The sequence below is a fragment of the Hemitrygon akajei genome, chromosome 5 (genome assembly GCF_048418815.1).
Source record: "Hemitrygon akajei chromosome 5, sHemAka1.3, whole genome shotgun sequence".
Taxonomy (NCBI): domain Eukaryota; kingdom Metazoa; phylum Chordata; class Chondrichthyes; order Myliobatiformes; family Dasyatidae; genus Hemitrygon; species Hemitrygon akajei.
Window position 1 is genome coordinate 86347529 of NC_133128.1, and position 14648 is coordinate 86362176.

Below are 14648 nucleotides of genomic sequence, written 5' to 3' on the forward strand. Positions count from 1 at the left end.
AGTCTCTCTCCCTCCCATCAGCCCCACTCTGCCACTCATTCTCGGTCAGTCTCTCTCCATTCCCATCAGCCCCACTCTGCCACTCATTCTCGGTCAGTCTCTCTCCATTCCCATCAGCCCCACTCTGCCACTCATTCTCGGTCAGTCTCTCTCCATTCCCATCAGCCCCACTCTACCACTCATTCCCTTCTCGGTCAGTCTCTCTCCATTCCCATCAGCCCCACTCTGCCACTCATTCCCTTCTCGGTCATTCTCTCTCCATTCCCATCAGCCCCACTCTGCCACTCATTCCCTTCTCGGTCAGTCTCTCTCCATTCCCATCAGCCCCACTCTACCACTCATTCCCTTCTCGGTCAGTCTCTCTCCATTCCCATCAGCCCCACTCTGCCACTCATTCCCTTCTCGGTCATTCTCTCTCCATTCCCATCAGCCCCACTCTGCCACTCATTCCCTTCTCGGTCATTCTCTCTCCATTCCCATCAGCCCCATTCTGCCACTCATTCCCCTCTCGGTCAGTCTCTCTCCATTCCCATCAGCCCCACTCTACCACTCATTCCCTTCTCGGTCAGTCTCTCTCCATTCCCATCAGCCCCACTCTGCCACTCATTCCCTTCTCGGTCAGTTTCTCTCCCTTCCCATCAGCCCCACTCTGCCACTCATTCCCTTCTCGGTCATTCTCTCTCCCTCCCATCAGCCCCACTCTGCCACTCATTCCCTTCTCGGTCAGTCTCTCTCCATGCCCATCAGCCCCACTCTGCCACTCATTCCCTTCTCGGTCAGTCTCTCTCCATTCCCATCAGCCCCACTCTGCCACTCATTCCCTTCTCGGTCAGTCTCTCTCCATGCCCATCAGCCCCACTCTGCCACTCATTCCCTTCTCGGTCAGTCTCTCTCCATTCCCATCAGCCCCACTCTGCCACTCATTCCCTTCTCGGTCAGTTTCTCTCCATGCCCATCAGCGATCTGCTGATTCTCTTGCCCACCCACTTATTGCCGGCGTGTTCTACAGAGGCCATCCGACGGCGATTTGGGGCAGTGGAGGAGGCTGGTCACAGAGAGAATCTGGTCACCTACTGCTGGGGGGCTTTACAGAGGCCAAGAGACCAAATGGCCATCCAATGCCGATTTGGGACAGTGGCACTGGTCACAGAGAGGATGTGGAAACAGCACGTAGTCAGCACTAGAGGTCATGATCAAACCCAGCTCATTACCTGCTGAGACATTGTACCTCTAAATCCACAGATTTCATGATTGGTTCAATATAATTAAAAATAATTGTATTAAATAAAAGATTTGAGAAATGTAATACTCTTCTTGGCTTTGGGATGTTTCAAAGTACTGTTAAAGCGTCACCATTATTGTAGAACTGTTTTCTTTATTCTATTCAGACTGTAATTGGGGGCATTTGAGAATTCACCTTTACCTACGGAAGCAGAGATTTCTAACCAAAATGAAAGACAAATATTCATTTTAACAAATTGCTGTTTTATCTGAATTATTTTTGATAAGACTCTGCACTTTGTCTTATTTCTGTCATGAAGGTGGGATGCTGAGATTAGCTGGGGTGTCCTGTACAGGTACAACATGCAGACTAGCTTCCCTCAGCACTGTAGCCAGACCACTCGGCCCACAAAGCCTGTGCCAACAGTGATGCCAATTTAAACTTATCCCATCTGCCTGGCCATAGTCTAGGTGATGCACCATCAGGGGTCAGCAGGGGTCTGTTGGGAGCAAACCACTCTGGTATATGTAGTTCACCACACTAGGTCCCCTCATGTGTCTGTCTATCTGCCTCTTTTGCACCCTCTCCAAAGCCCGCACGTCCTTTCATTGTGTCAGGCCGGCGGGGGGAGGGGTTAAAATGGCCCCTTCTTTATTTCAAAGGCCATCGGGATATTTATTGTGAGAGAAGGGATCTGTGACCTGAATCCACTCCAATTTGCCTACTGTCACACAGGTCAACGGTAGATACCATTTCGTCAGCTCTGGAATCCCTGGGCAATGAAGGTACAGGATGCTTTTCATTGACTACAATTCAGCGTTCAAACCTATCATCCTCTCGAAACTCATCACTAAGGTCTGAGACCTGGGCTTTAATAACACCCTCCTGATTGGCAGACCTTTGGATTTGCAGCACCAGCACAGATGCACCAGAAAGCTGTGTGCTTAGCCCCCTGCCGAGAGGAGAGGGCCCAAGAGCAGAGGGAGAGATGCAGGAGTGAAATAAACAGTTCACAGAGTTTTAATAAGAGTGTACGGAACAAGAGCAAAATAATAACAGTAGGCCAACAGGACCACTAGCTAAAACTCAAACTATAATCTAATGCCATCGCCGCGGCTTAGAACCAGTGGCTTAATACTAAGTTGATGATTCCTTTACAATTCAAATATAAATTGTAATCTTCCAGACTGTGGACTAAAGTAAGTGGTGAATGGGGAGCAGGGGTGAATGGAGCAAGGGGGAGGAATCACTGGCTTGAGCTGGGAAACATGGAACACTGGGTAGATCTTCATAAGAATTGGCAAGTGCTGTCTATAGGAGGCTCTACTGATGGTCTTTTCCACTACAAAAGGTCCCATGTAGCGTGAGCCAATTTGCGGCTCTCTACTCCCAAAGGAAGATCTCTAGACGCCAGCCAAAACTTTTTCCTTGGCTACAGAGGCCTCACCTGTCACCAGAGCTCATCATCGTGCCGGGCATATTTTTTCAGAATACTAAGCAGAAAAGCCCTGTCTCGACATTTGTTTGTAGCATTGGACCAACTATTCAGCAGCAGGGACTCCCACATCAGACTCTTGGACAGGGAAGAGTGGGGCTGGAATCCCTTTCAGCATTCAAAGGGGGACACACCAGTGGAGGATGACCAGAGGTTATTCTGGGCAATCTCTGCCCAAAACAGTTGGGAGCTTCAGGTTGGAAGAGACAATTCGGTGTACATTTGTGCCCAACTCCTGATTCACTCTCTAGAACTTGGGTAAGAGGTCGTATAGCCAGTGTGGAGGCAAAGAGGTGGCTTCTTCTGACTAAAGGCCTCACCATGGTCAGTATATTCAGTTGGAACGCCAGACAAAGTCCACACGAGCAGTTTGGTAAGGAGGAGATACACCAACGGGGACCCCACCCTTGGAATGCCTTTAGGGACCAATCAATCTGTGGGTTGCGTTGAGATAGAGTTAGAATTAGAATTTATTTAAAAATCTTAGATCCATTCCACAACATGAGGGAGTAAAAACCTTTGCGTTATGACTCCGTTACAATGTGAATTTAAAAGACTAATGGCTTGTAGAAAGAAGCTGTCCCGTAGCCTGTTGGTCCTGGCTTTAATGCTGTTTGCCAGACGGAAGCAGCTGAAACAGTTTATGTTTGGGGTGTCTGGTATCCCCGATGATCTTTCAGCCCTTCTTTATGCACCTACTGCTGTAAATAGAGGAAGTTTAAATCCATTTTGACTGTCTGTGGAGAGCTGCTAAGAGTGTTGACACCTGCTCTTCCTGCTTGGACTGGGCTTGCCACTCTGAGAGTAGTTGTCGTTTTGCATGAGCCACTTCTGCCAACCCAGCCTCCACTGACTTTGACATCTCTCCCAGCTGGCCAACGAAATCCAGGGCCAATGTCAGCTGTTCTCTCTCTACTGGGTCCATGTTGATGGTCAAGTTTAGCTGATAGAAGTTCAGTAATGGCCCAAGTGCAGAGGGAAAGACATACAGGACTGGCTGGTGGTGTAGTGACATGAGCACTGGACCTCAAGGAAGATGATCCTGAGTTCAAACCCAACTGGGTGTCATCCTGGGCAGCAGAAGTATCTGCGCAGAAGGAAGGCCATCTACTTCCATATAGGGATCCGAAAACCCTATGGACCCTTCGATTTAACGACTGAACAACAACAAACAGAACAAAAGGGAAAAAATAAATTCTTGGCCAACAGGGCTGCTAGCTAAAACTCTCAAACTAAAATCTAACAATGATACTGCAGCTCAGTAAATTGGTACCATTCCTTCGCAGTGTCAATCTAACTTGTAATCTTCTTTTCTGGAATGAGGACTAAGGAAAGCAGGGAGTGCTGACAAGACTGAAACAAAAGGAAGGGAGATAAATACAGTTATCAAATAACCAAAATTGGCTGGAATGTGCACTTACATGTCCGTGATTGTTGACTTCTTCCAGCTGCCTGCCCGGATCCACGGCAGTGTCCGCAGTTGTGAAACTTTACACTTACGACTGTGAGGCTAAGTTCAGCTCCAATGAAATATTTAAGTTTGCTGATGACACCATTGTTGTTGGCCAAATCAAAGGTGGTGCTGAATCAGTATAATCTGGTTGAATGGTGCCACGGCAACAACCTCTCATTCAAAGCTCGCAAAAGCCATAAGCTGATTATCGACTGTAGGAGGAAGAAACCGTAGGCCCAGGAGACAGTCATCATTCGGGGAACAGAAGTGGAGAGGGTCAGTAGCTTTAAACTCCTTGGTGTTATCATTTCAGAGGATCAGTCCTGGGACCAGCACTTAAGTGTCATCACACGACAGCGCCTCTACTTTCTTAGAAGTTTGTGCAGATTTGGCACATCACCAAAAACTTTGACAAACTTCTATAGAACCACAGGGGAGAGTATTCCAATGTCACAGCCTGCTATGGAAACACCAATGCCCAGGAAGCAAAAAGACTACAAACAGTGGAAGATACAGCCCTGTCCATCACAGACAAAACCCTTCGCACAATCACATAGAGCACTGCCTCAAGAAAGCAGTATCCTTCATCAAAGACCCCACCAAGCAGGCCATCCCCTCTTCTCACAACTACCAGCGGACAGAAAGTACAGAAGCCTTAGGTCCCACACCACCAAGTTCATGAATAGTTATCACCCTACAACCTTCAGGTTCCTGAACCGGTATAGATAACTTCATTCACCACCACTCTGAATTGATTCTATGATCTACAGACTCACTTTCAAGGATTCTTTGCAGCTCACGTTCTCAATATTATTTTTATTTGCACAGTTTGTCCTCTTCTGCACATTGCTGTTTTGTCAGTCTTTGTTTGTCTAGCTTTTCAAAAAATTCTATTGTATTTCTTTTTTTTCCCTGCATTAAAATGAATCTCAAGATTGTATATGGTAACATACTTTGTTAATAAATTTACTTTGAACTTTAAGGGGGAAATTGGGAGACTGAAAGATAGAGAACTGAGAGCAAGTGCTAAAGCAAAAGCAGAAAATGCCAGAAATAATCAACAGGTCAGGCAGCATCTGTGGAGAAAGAAGCAGTTAATATTTTAGATGGTGTGGGCCTTTAACGATTTCTTATGCTGCAGATGCTGCCCGACATGCTGAGAGTGTTTCGGTAATTTTTTGCTTTTTGTCTCAGGTTTCCATCACCTGCAGATTATTTTTGATTTTCTATCTGAGATTGCTACAGCATGGAAACTGGCTACTTTCAAAGCTTGTAGGTGTGCTGCTACTGCTGTAGCTCATTTGTATTGTTTCTGAGTGCTTCTCCTTCTACCCTTACAAATGCAATGACGTTACATAGGGCCTAACTGCTACAAAAAGGCATGGCAGCAGCTATATTTTATTAGGAGTCTGAGGAAATTTGGTATGTCACCAAAAACACTTGCAAATTTCTACAGCTGTACCGTGGAGAGCTGCATCATCGTCTGGTATGGGGGGGAGGGGGCTACTGCACAGGATCGAAATAAGCTGAAGACAGCTGTAAACTTAGTCAGCTCCGTCATGGGCACGAGTCTCTGTCGTATCCAGGACATGTTGAAGGAGCGATCCTGCAAAAAGGCATTAAGGACTCCCATCACCCATGTCGTGCCTTGTTCTCACTGCTACCATCAAGAAGGAGGTACGGAAAACTGAAGGAACACATTCAACAATTCAGGAACAGCTTCTTCCCACCAGCCATCCAATTTCAGAATGAACATTGGACCTGTGAACACCACCTCACTACAATTTTTTCTATTATTATGTATTGCATTGTACCGCTGCCGTAAAGACAACACATTTCACGACATATGCCGATGATATTAAACTTGATTTTGATTCTGATTAACTGCATTTCTTCTGCTGCGATCCAAGGGCAGAGGCCCTCTCCAGAGATTTTGTTGCATGCTATCGGGACTGACACTCCAGAAAAGAACTGAGGGAAACTGGACCTGCTGTTTTTGGGTGAGGTTATCTAACCACCTGACTTTCCTGGAGACAAACAACGTCCACTACAACAAAGCCATAAAATAGGAAGGAAATTCCCCTTTAATCCATTAACAACTAGAACAACTGTTCAGAACATTTTTGCATTTGTGTGTGGGAGCTCACTGTGTACGTTCTGTGCTTCCTGCATTTCAACAGTGGTGACACTTTAGGAAGGTATTTGGGTGTCCTGAGATTGTAAGCTTGAAAATTCATGTCTTTTTTTCTCTCATGAGCCCACATTTTGTGGGAGTGCTGACAATGTCAGCTCCTCTCGGAGAAGCAATGCTCAGGGGACTCAGCCTGTCTGGGAGTGAGTGGCAGCTGGAGAAACAGGAATCGGAGAACTGCAGTGGCAAGGTGCACTCAAGGAAAATCATTCAGCCGCTCCCCCAGACACTCTGAAAGAGTGAGCCTCATGTTGCTTCTGTTCTGTTACAAAAAGAGGCTGGAAAACCCAGAATAAGAGATGATTTTAACCACCTAAAAATTGAATAAAGTAATGATTCTTCTGAGTAAACTCTTATTTGTTCAAAAGCAGTTAGGAGCACTCAGAAAACAGTGTAAACAGGCAACACTTCTTTTCTGACACTGCATAGGACAGAGTCAGAACAATTCTCTCCTGTGCTTTGGCTGACACAGTCTAATTATCTGTTAGAATGAACGTGCTGACCTTGTGCACCGGACTTGGGAGCACCAGTTAGTGTGTATGTTCGGTGCCAGTGAGCGGGGGTGCGGTGTCGGGATCAAAGAGGGAAAAAGGATATGCATTTATATGGCATTATTCAAAATACCAAGATTTTCTTCACAACAAAATGAGGGTTTTATTTTGAGATTAGTCTGCACTGCAACAAGGGACAGTGGGCAACTTATGCCAAGGTCTCTCTGAAGGAGATCCCACAGGTGAAGCAGTGTTTGCAAAGGCTTTAACAAGCCAAGCCTCAACCCTCCAAGTTCATCTATCCTCCTCTCCAAGGTCTTGTTCTGTCACCACTGATGTCCGAGCTGACCCCAAAGTTACAGGGACCTCTGTTTCTGCAGGAAACAAATGGCTGGCTCCTTCCTTCCAATTCATGGCTGAAAATCTACCCTTCAAGCTTACAAAGATAGTGTTGGGAATGACGTCAGGGTTGAGGATATACTGACTTGATATTAATTAGTAAGCATGAGAACTTAGAAGTTGAGTGTCATTAATCATATTGTTATTGAATTTAACCATGGTGGGTCTTCTGGGAATAATTTGTAATAACATTAACAAGAAGCTGTGTACTGATTTATTGAAAGTTATACAGAGAGAGCTATTCAGCATGAAAACAGGCCATTCAGCCCACTGAATCTGTGCTGACCATCAACCACTCGTTTGCATGATTCCTACACTCATCCCGTTTTATTCTTCCTACATTCCCATGAACTTTCTCCAGGCTCTCCACCCTGGGGTCAACCTAGAGCAACCAACCCGCTCATCAGCTTCAAAGTAAATGGATGTTCTTTTAGCACCGAGAGGAGGAGGAATTTCTTCAGCCAGAGGCGAACCTGTGGAATTGTTTCCACAGAGACCTGCGAAGGCCAAGTCATTGGGTGTACTTAAGACAGAATTTGAAAGGTTCTTGCTTGGTCAGAGGGGTGCTAAAGCCTACAGGGAGAAGGTGGAGGAATAGGTTTGAGGGTAAAAAACAAGTAACCATATTTGAACGGTGAAGCAGACTCAGTTGGCTGGAATAGCCCAGCTCTGCTCCTGCATCTTATGATCTTTGAGAAACTGGAGCACTCAGGGAAACGTACTTGGTCATCAATAGAACAAGTAAACTCCACACAGGCCGCAGCCGAGTTCGGGATTGAACTTACGTAGTGTTGTGAGTCAGTGGGTCTGCTAGTGACGCCACTGTGGGAAATGATGAGCACACGAAAAGAAAAATAGGTTTAGCATTAATTACCCTTTTCCACTGCATAACTTCAGGAACCCGGGAATTCCTGGACCGTGGCCAGTCAAAGTGGAGATCTCTATGCAAGGGAAGTGTGAAGCATCAATTACTGAGTATATTCCCGACAGAAGATGTTGATTTTTTTTTGGATATATAGGAAATCAAGGGGTAGGGAGTTAGTGCAGGGAAATGGTCGTGAGGTTTCATTGAATGGTGAATCAAATGGCCTCCTGCGTTTGTATCCTCTGATCTTGTGAAGTCAGAAAGGAAGGGTGTGATGCAGAATCCTCTGTCCATTCTACCACAAAACTTGGTTCTTTCCATCATAACAATCTTCCATTCTTGTCTTGCCCTCTGTCACTAAACCCTTCACATGCGCCTGTCTAAACCTCTAGACTTAGCTGCTCAAAACCTCCTGTTTGTTTCCCATCTTCTGTCCTCCATAAACTCTAAATTCAACTCTAGTTGTTCCATTCCCCGTGTAGGATTGGTAGGGTATGGGGAAGGGGAAGAGTGAACAGGAAAATGGGATCAGTGTAGGATTAGTGTACATACAGCATATCACTCTTTTTAATAACAACCATGATTGCAAATCACTCTGATTATTAGGGACATTTTTAAAAAGTTGTTTGCACATTGTAGTAATTATCTTCACAAGATCATTTTTAAACAGCACCTTCTCACAAACGTGTCAAGTACTAATGAACAACAAGGAAAGAAAGGAACTTGCTTGTTTCTTTAGGAAGAAAGGGAATTATGCCAATAACAGAACTGAGAATAACAGCTTTTCCTGTTGACATGATTTCAAGTTGTAAAAAGAAAGAACTGGTTATACATGGTGCGTTTATTTAATAATAATTAAGTAAGTTCTGAAAGAGGTAGCTGAAGAGATTGTGGAGGCATTAGTAGTGATATTTCAAAAATCACTAGATTATAAAATGCTTCTGGAGGACTGGCAAATTACAAATGTCACTCCACTCTAAGAGGGGAGAGAGGCAAAAGGCAGGAATTATAGGTCAGTTAGCCTGATTTTAGTGGTTGTTAAGAAGTTGGAGTCCATTATTAATGATGAGGTTTGGGTGTAATTGGAGACCCATAATAAAATAGGCTGAAGTCAATAGTGTGGTTTCCTTAAGAGGAAATCTTGCCTGACAAATCTGTTGGAATTCTTTCAGGAAACAACTCCAAGTGATAGACAAAGGAGAGTCAGTGGGTGTTGTTTACTTGGATTTTCAGAAGTCCTTTAACGAGGTGCCATTCACGAAGATAAGAGCCCATGATATTACAGGAAAGATACTAGCATGGATAGAGGATTGCCTGATTGGCAGGAGGCAGGGTTGGAATAAAGGGGGGGCCTGTTCCTGTTGGCTGCCAGTGAGCAGTCATGTTCCATAGCGAGTCTTGGTGTGGGAACCGAGTCTTTTCACGTCATGTGTCAATGATTTGGATGATGGAATTGATGGGCTTGTGGCCAAGTTTGTGGATGATACAGAGATAGATTAGGGGGCAGGTAGTGTTGAGGAAGCAGGGAGCTTACAGAAGGACTTAGACAAATTAAGAGAATGGGCAAAGCAGTGTCGGATGGGATGCTGTGCGTGGAAGCGTAGGGCCATGCACTTTGGTAGAAGAAATAAAGGCGTAGACCACTGTATTTTCCAACTGAGAGAAAATTCAAAACTTGGAGATGCAAATAGTTTGGAGTCCTCATGCATGATTCCCTAAAGTTTAAGTTGCAGGTTGAGTCAAGGTAGGGAAGGCAATGTTAGCATTCATTTCAAGGTGACTAGAATTTAAAAGGATGTAACGCTGAGGCTTTATAAGTCATTGGTCAGACCAGACTTGGAGCCTTGTGCGCAGTTTGGGCCCCGTTTCTATGAAAAGATGTGCTGCCATTGGAGAGGACCCAGAGGAGATTCACGAGAACAATTCCAGGAATGTAAGAGTTAATGTATGAGGAGTGTTTGATGGCTCTGGGTCTGTACTCACTAGAATTTAGAAGAATGAAAGGGGGGTCTCATTGAAACCTATTGAATATTGGAAGGTCTATATCAAATGGATATGGAGAGGATGTTTCCTGTAGTGGGAGAGTCTAGGACCAGGAGGGCACAACTCTAAAATAGAAAGATGTCCCTTTGGAACAGAGATGAGGGGGAATTTCTTCAGCCAGCGAGTGGTGAATCTATGGAATTCATTGCCACAGACAGTTATGGAGGGCAAATCATTGGGTATATGTAAAACAGAGGTTGATAGATTCTTGGTTAGTCAGGTTATGGAGAGAAGACAGGAGAATGGGTTTGAGAAGGATTATACATCAGCCACAATGGAATGGCAAGCAGACTCGATGGGCTGAATGGCCTAATTCTGCTCCTATACCTTATGGCCTTAAGTCAAACAAACTGAAATGAGTTTCTACCTGCCGCTTTTCTTGAGGAAGCTATGAGCATATAATTTCCTTAATAAAAATAATAAACTGTGTGAGTTTACATTCATATAGAGTCTATCCTGGGCAAAGCTTTCAGCCAATGAAGTTTGGAAATTGAGTATCCAATTCACACTCTAAGATCCCACTAACAACCAGGTAACAATCAGGACAGATAATGGCATTTTATGAACCAGCTTTCACTAACTGCCCAGGCAAACGGGGCTCATATGAGGAAAGTACATTCAATTATATATGGAATTTGAGAGCCATGTGATCAGCATCTCAAGTTCCTCTACTTGCCTAGAGTGTCCCCCTCAACCATTTCACTGAGCAGCTGCCTCAGGCATCTCGCTGCTGTCTGAGTGAAGAGTTTGTTCCTGAATTATCTTCTGGAAGCATATTGACAAGCCTGCACTTATGTCCCAACTCTGTTTATGCTGTTAAGCTGTCTCATTATGTCAGTAGGTCACATCTCCTTTTGCCCTATAAGAAGTGTTTGTTCCCTGGTGAATACAGCATTACCTTGGTAATTATTTCGTTGTTCCCTCCCCATCTACCTTTCTGAAATATAGAGGACAGATCTGTCCACAGTGTTCTACGTGTGTGAGAATGATTCAAAACCGGGAGTATCTGAAGGTGAAAAAGACAGTCCGTTCATGTGGAACACATCCAAGAGGACTAAAATAAATGAGTCTAGAAATCAGGAGAATAATGGTTCAGCATTACTGTTCTCAAGAGACTAGAAAGCAGCTGACATAACTCCAATCCTAAGGAAAGGTCAGCTACACCATCTTGGAAACAGCAAGTCACTTTGCAGAATCACTGACAATTCAGAACTATTCAGCAAGGGAAAAAAGCAATTAATTAAATCAGGGATGGATTTATCAAAGTCAGTTCATTCTGTATCAATTTATTAGGTAGTCGATGGGAGAATAATGTGATGGAAATACTTCAGCTCACATGAAAGTAGAGATAGGTGTTCGTTTTACTGACTTCACGGCTAAAATCGGAATTGATGGGATCCAAGATAAAACTGCAGGCCATATTGCCACCTGACTAAAGGTGACCACAGGAACTGACTGGGGATCTGCCAGAGGAAGACTCGTATTCAGGATTTATCTGTGTCGTTTGGAAGAATGAGTGCCTTGTGTGCTATTGAATGACTGATGAGCCTCAGATGAAATAAATAAGGATCAAGACACAAGTCAGAACTGGGTTTATTAATTTTCCTGGAGGGAGATCGTCAGATGGTGCAAGTTTTTAAAGATGAAGTTTCAAAAGTACAATCAATTCTTTCAAACATTATTGAAGCAAACCAGATTTTTCTCAGCACATGCAGACCCTTAACTCCATTTAGATTCTAGATCTAGTTATTTATTCAGCATGGGTTTTGCCTCAAGCCAAATGCCATTCTTTCTGTGTGACATTACTTCAACAAACTATAGTAATGAGCTGCTAGCACAGCCCCTTCTCTCCTGTCCACGTCCCGGCAGCTAATGATAATGATAGCAAAGACGTGACACCCCAGGCAGCACTTGCACAAGCTGGGTTGAGTTCTCCGATCTTTACAATTTACTTGCAAACGTTTTGTCACGGTCCAAGGAGACACCACCAGTGTGCTGTTGCTTGTGGTGTGTCTCCCGAATGCTTGGCCTTTATAATCTTATCAATCTGCTGATTGGTCCTCTTGACGGAAATCTGATTGTGGTGTAGGGAGGAAATCTCATCGTGTGCTGAACTTTGTGCGTTGAGGTCTGGAATTTTGCCGGCATCGACTCATTAATAGGAGCGATGGCTACGTATCCATTTACAGAATTGTCTGCGGAAAACCACGGTTCTAGGAATTCTCCTGCACGCCACACATTTGCTTGTGCCATGGCTTCCACTGGTGCTCAGTCGAATTTGTGCCTCTCTCGATCTTCATGGGTAGAGACAAGGGGGAGTTGGCCAGGCTGATTTACAGCCCACACACTCTGGGTGAATTTCCCCATTAGGCAGAAAGGAGTCAGTATTACTTCCAATTGTGTCTTCAGGCTCTTCGGTATGCACCCAAAGTCTTCCCCTTTCTCTGAAGATCTTATGTAACTGCTGAAGTTGCTGAAAAGCAATTGACTATCTTTCAATAGAACTCAGGGATGGTGTTGTGCTATCTATCTGCCTGCCAGATAGGCTGAATGGAAACCTACTCGGGTGATGTCCACATTATGGGTGGGATGGTGAGTATTCCAGGAAAGCAGTCAGTATTGCACCTTTCCATATCATGAAGCTGTGTCTATACATAGAAACATAGAAAACCTACAGCACAATACAGGCCCTTCAGCCCACAAAGTTGTGCTGAACATGTCACTACCTCAGAAATTACTAGGCTTTACCTATAGCCCTCTATTTTTCTAAGCTCAATGTACCCATCCAAAAGTCTCTTAAAAGTCCCTATCGTATCCACCTCCACCACCATTGCCGGCAGCCCATTCCACACACTCACCACTCTCTGAGTAAAAAAACTTACCCCTGACATCTCCTCTGTACCTACTCCCCAGCACCTTAAACCTGTGACCTCTTGTGGCAACCATTTCAGCCCTGGGAAAAAGCCTCTGACTATCCACATGATCAATGCCTCTCATCATCTTGTACACCTCTATCAGGTCACCTCTCATCCTCCGTCACTCCAAGGAGAAAAGCCAAGTTGATAAAAAATTATTTATTTACCTTTGCATTCACATCAATTTCATGGGAGCCAAATTTATTCCATATCTGATCTTTGTGTGAAGAGATCTGTGAATTCTTTAAGGTTGAATTTCTGTAACCCAAGTGGCTGTGATGTGGGGTTTTCTGTATAAGGCAACCACTTTGTTACAAATAATTATCACCGTGCACCTGGCCCACAGATTCCATTCCATTGGTTGCTAGTTGAACCCTCAAAGGTGCCTGTTACTCGGCCAACAGACTTGCTACTGCGCCACATCACTTTCTTCCACCTGTAGTTTGCAACCCATTTAAAACCTTATTGTTGAAATATCAGCCTCAAGTTCTCCAGCATCGGTTATGATCTTCACCACCTTCATCATTGGAGCTGTCCTTTCCCTGCTTCATAAACGTCAATTTATTCAGAAATTGCCTACCTATCCTACCAGGGATGGGCCATCACCTTTTCATCATCCATCCCTCCCAAGCCCTGCGCAGTTCACGATCCCCTTTTGTCATCTGCCCCTCATTCTCCCCCAGTCCATCATGAACACAGCCTACAGTACAACTCCTTTAATTCTACAGGCTCAGGATGAGCAGGTTTTCCAGACTACTGAATATTACTACTACTCCAGCACAACATTCATTCACTTTTATTTCTAGATGTTACACAGAAGAAAACATTTTCAATGAGCCACCAAATTCAAAGCGTTTGCAGGAACTGGCACTCCAGCCTGCCATTGGCTGAAGCTTTTACATTTCAGAATTGGAGTTTGATTGTGGGTGTTATTTTCCGTGCCACCACTAGGGGGAGCTCTTTCCTCCACTTGGTGATTACTCCCACTGTTACCTTCAAATATCCTTTTATAAAATCTTTCACAGTCTTTAATCCCATCTCTTTTCAGCTCGGTATCCACTAGAGTGTCTTCTGAGCTCCCTCCTACGCAGTGCTATGCACAAAAGTCAAATCTGTCAACTATAAACCAATGAAGATGTTTTTATATTACATTGTAAAATTACACAAATTTAATTTAAACTCTGTATGTCACATTGTCCATACAGGGGAACAAAGCCTCAGGACTGGATATTTGCAAGAGGCTGCCTTAAGGAGCAGCTAATGATAATTGTAAACTCCACACAGACAGCTCCCAAGGTCAGGACTGAGCTCAGATTTCTGGCATCGTGAGACAGCAGCTCTGCTAGCGACACCACTGTGCCACAGACTCCAGGAATCAGATGCACCAGCTCCTTTGTTATCCACAAAGGAGGATCTGGCCTTTAGGTTCCAGAGACGGTCTCTCTGTATCGTTTCCCTCTATCCTCACTGGGATTTGGAATGGAGTGTCACGAGCGGACATGGAATGGACCCAAGTGCAGGACGCAGGCACTGAAGTACTAGGGGTAGGACAGGATGGGGATGCCATGGCAGGT